Source organism: Sapajus apella, unplaced genomic scaffold (assembly GCF_009761245.1).
Source record: "Sapajus apella isolate SASKATOON/1434 unplaced genomic scaffold, GSC_monkey_1.0 scaffold10, whole genome shotgun sequence".
NCBI lineage: Eukaryota > Metazoa > Chordata > Mammalia > Primates > Cebidae > Sapajus > Sapajus apella.
The window spans coordinates 40,329,257-40,333,365 of record NW_022436950.1 but is presented as its reverse complement, the minus strand read 5'-3'; the positions used below and the strand labels follow the sequence as shown (position 1 = coordinate 40,333,365).

Below are 4,109 nucleotides of genomic sequence, written 5' to 3'. Positions count from 1 at the left end.
GGTGGGCAGAGATTGCTGACAGGTTTTTAGGCTATGGTTCTTTATGAGAATTCTATGGATCTCCCATAAGAAGACATTAAGGTGATTTAAGCAAGGAAGTCTTAAAATTAATCACATTGTGTGGTGTGGATAGTATGGATGTAAGGGGCGTAACCATGGAAGTAGGCCAGTCACAAAAGACAACGTATTAGATGATTTCATTTATATGAACTGTCTAGAAGAGGTATATCTATAGCAACAGAAAGTAGATTAGCAGTTGATTGGGTCTAGGGGGTTGGGAACTGAGAGAGTTGGGAGGAACTGGGAATCTGCTAATGGGAATGGAATTTGGAGAGGGAGGTGGTGAGAATGTCCTAAAGTTAATTGTAGTCATTTTTGTACAACTCTGAGAATGTACAAAAAAATATTAATTTTTACTTTAACTTGGTAAATTTTACAGCATGTGAATTGCATCTCAATGAAGCTGTTATTTAAAGAAAAAAAAAGAGAGAAAAAGAATGAAAACAGGAAGAACAGTTAGGAAATGACTGCAATAGTCCGAGCACACCAGGGGACTAGCAGCCAAGCCCTTGATCAAATATCTTCCTGGAGTGTGCCTTACCCTGTCATGGTATGATCTTCAATGTGGTCCCTGCATTACCAAGCTGCATTAAGAAAACCCCTATACTCATGTTCTAGGGCCATCATAACAAAATACCACAGGCTGGGTGGTTTAAACAACAGAAATTTCTCTCCTCACAATTCTGGAAACAAGAAGTCTGAGATCAAGGTGTTAGCAGAGTTGGTTTCTTCTGAGAGCACTCTCCTTGGCTTATCCATAGCTGTCTTCTTGTGTCTTAACATGATCTTCCTTCTGTACATCTTTGTCCTAATCTCCTTTCCTTATATTTAAGAACACCAGTCATATTAGGGCCCACTCTAAGGACCTCATTTTAGCCCAATTACCTCTTTAAAGGTGCTATCTCTAAATAGACATGTTCTGAGGTACTGGGGATTAAGATTTCAACATGTGAATTTTGAAGGGGCGCAATTTAGCCCGTAATACCTCTGTATTAGTCAGGGTTCTCTACAGGGACAGAACTCATAGCATAGATATATATGCATAAAAGGGAGTTTATGAAGTATTAATTTACATAATCGCAAATTCCCACAATAAGCTGTCTGCAAGTTTGAGGAGCAAGGAGAGCCAGTCTGAATCTCAAAACTGAAGATTGGAATCCAATGTTCGAGGGCAGGAAGCATCCAGTACAGGAGAAAGATATAGGCTGGGAGGCTAAGCCAGCCTTACCTTTTCACCCTTTTCTGCCTGCTTTATATTTGCTGGCAGCTGACCAGATGGTGCCCACCAGACTAAGGATGGGTCTGCCTGCCCCAGCCCGCTGACTCAAATGTTAATCTCCTTTGGCAACACCCTCACAGTTACACCCAGGATTAATACTTTGCATCCTTCAATCCAGTCAAGTTGACACTCAGTATTAATCATCACAACTATCCAACTTCTCCTGTACTAGGACTGCTAACTCAGAAACTGTCCATTCTACTCTAGCGTGTAACACTTTCAAAATCTTAGATGACCATGCTGCTCGGAACTTCAGCTAGCAGAGATTAAAAGAGTTCATTTTAGCCATGAGATGTGGTCCACTTTTTTTTCCCATACACCCTGGAAGACTTCCTAGCATATTTTAAATTTCCAAAATAAATAAGGTAAAATATTAGGCTTCAAGAATTCATTAAATTATTCAACATACATTTACTGTCTTTGACTCTATGATTCCTGAACTAGATGTCAGGGAAACAAATGGACTATATAATTAGACACATTAAGACACATTGTGCCGAGACAGAGACGCAATAACTCCATGTCATTCTTTGCCTAGCAGAGCACATATAACTGTTATGCAATGGTGTGGGTGTAAATTTGGAGGAGAAATATAAACAACCAGCACTATGTCCAGTAAGAGCCATGAAGACTAACTGAATTAAATAGGATGTTTTCTTGAGTAGCATCCACCACTAGCTGCCTCCAATATCTATTCTCCTCTTCTTTGGTAAGAAAACCATAACTTTAGTTGTACACATGGCTACCCAAAGAAAGACTACACATCTTGGAGTGTCTTGTGACAAGTGTCACATTTCTATGCAACCACTGGAGAAATCACAGTGTTGGCTAACACATACTGAGCTCTCACTAATTGTTAGCTACAATTCTAAGTATTTTACCTGTATTAACTTTTGTGGGGGGGTGTGGCTTAAATAAGACAGAAATATGCTCCTCACCTAACAGCCTGGAGGGAGGTAGTCCAGAGCTGGGATGGCAGGCTTGCTCTGCAAGGTTATGCAGGGGCCCAGGCACCTTTCATCTTGTCATTTCATTTTCTGTAGGGTGTTATCATTCTCCTCATACACATACCAATCATTTATATATACTTTTAATCATTATAACAACCCTAGCTAAGAACTATTATTATCCCATCTTATAAAAGGACTAAGGTACAGGAAAAATAAGTAAATTGCTCATGTAATAGAGTCAAATCCAAACCCAGGCCTCTTTGCCACTGCTTCTGCCCACCCATTCCAAGGTCCTGTCACCCCTCACAGTTGCCTCTGCTGAATGAAACTCTTACTGCAATTCATTGCCTCTTTCACTTTTTAACACACATTTTTCATGACATTTTAAATATTTTTAGTAAAATAGGCTGAAAGCTTCCTTTATTTTATTTATGTATTAATTTTCATAGAGACGAGGTCCTACGACGATCTTGAACACCTGGGCTCAAGCAGTCCTCCCGCCTCAGCTTCCCAGAGTGCTGGGATTATAGGCCTGAGCCACAGCACCCAGCCCTGACAGCTTTCATAAGACAGGTTATATGTATGATTCATCTTTGCATTCTCACACACCTCATGTGGTGCCTAGCAAACAGTACTAGCAAACAAATTTATTTAAATGAATGGATTTACACATGTCTGGGATGCCTGCAATGTGACAAGCTCATTGAAGCCTATGAATGATTGCATCTTCCCCTTTAAACTGTTTTGGTTTTTAATAGAAAAAACTTCAATTTTACCACAGTATTCCCCATTTTAATTGTTAGTTTGAGCTCCTTCTTTCACATCCTCTATTTGACAAATTAGTATCAACGTCTTGCAAAGTCCAATGATTTTTTAAAAATTTTTCTTCTTTTCTATATACAAGTCAAGTCTTCTGGGGTTTTTTATTGGTAGTTTTCTATTGTTCTATTTTAGTACAGACTACGTATGTTATTTTAATTTTTACCAAATATATGTATATGTATATATATCTATATATATATACACATATAGATATATATATCGTGTTACAGCTCTTTTAAAATTTGTTCAGCAGGCTTTCCAATTTTTGCCAGAAAGCCCCCTAAAAAATAAAAAAATAAAGAAATAAAGAAAAAAATACACATAAATATATTTAAAGATCAGAAGAAATATGTAAATCCTTCTTTTCAGCATATATTGTAAATATTTGGCAGACCATATCACATTTGAAATTCTTGCATGAATTCAATAGCTATTGACCATTATACACCCAGGGAAATCATATTGTTCTATGTGGTTGATTGTTAGAAAGAACCTAAGGAGAGCTTTAACTAAGAGGCCAGGGACATTACTATGCATTTGTCTATTTAACCTTGATTCAAGCAATAAGAGCATTGTGAACATTTCTATGGAAGCTCAACCACCCAACATAAAGCCTAGTAAGATAATAATAAAAATCCTCATCCACCTCCTCAGGCCTCTTAACACCTGCCACCCAGTGAAGATTCCTGTGGTACTCGACTCCCAACTCCCTCCTCACATACTTGTTACTTATGACGAGGTCCGTGAATCACTCTAAAGATGCTGTCCACCCTTTAATATCCTGCACAACCCTAAATTGTGCGCAGCTGAGCCATCAGCAGCTAAGGAAGAGGTTCAAAGAATAGCTATTCACGGTATAGCCACAAGATACAACGTGGAGACCAAAGGGCATCAAAAGAAAGACTCAAAGAGCAGAATGTTGGAGTGAGGCAGAGGCTTTTGAGAGAAAAGGAAACTTTGAGACGGCAGTTTTACCGGGGATTAAGACAAGTGACCCT

At 38.7% G+C, this 4,109-nt stretch overlaps 1 non-coding gene across 1 annotated transcript; it reads left to right on the top strand.

Annotated features, from left to right (window-relative positions):
• The first annotated feature begins 3,330 nt into the window (after positions 1 to 3,330).
• On the top strand, positions 3,331 to 3,392 carry LOC116552047. The gene has a single exon (XR_004269172.1). It is a non-coding gene; the product is annotated as a U7 small nuclear RNA (small nuclear RNA).
• Positions 3,393 to 4,109: the final 717 nt, after the last annotated feature.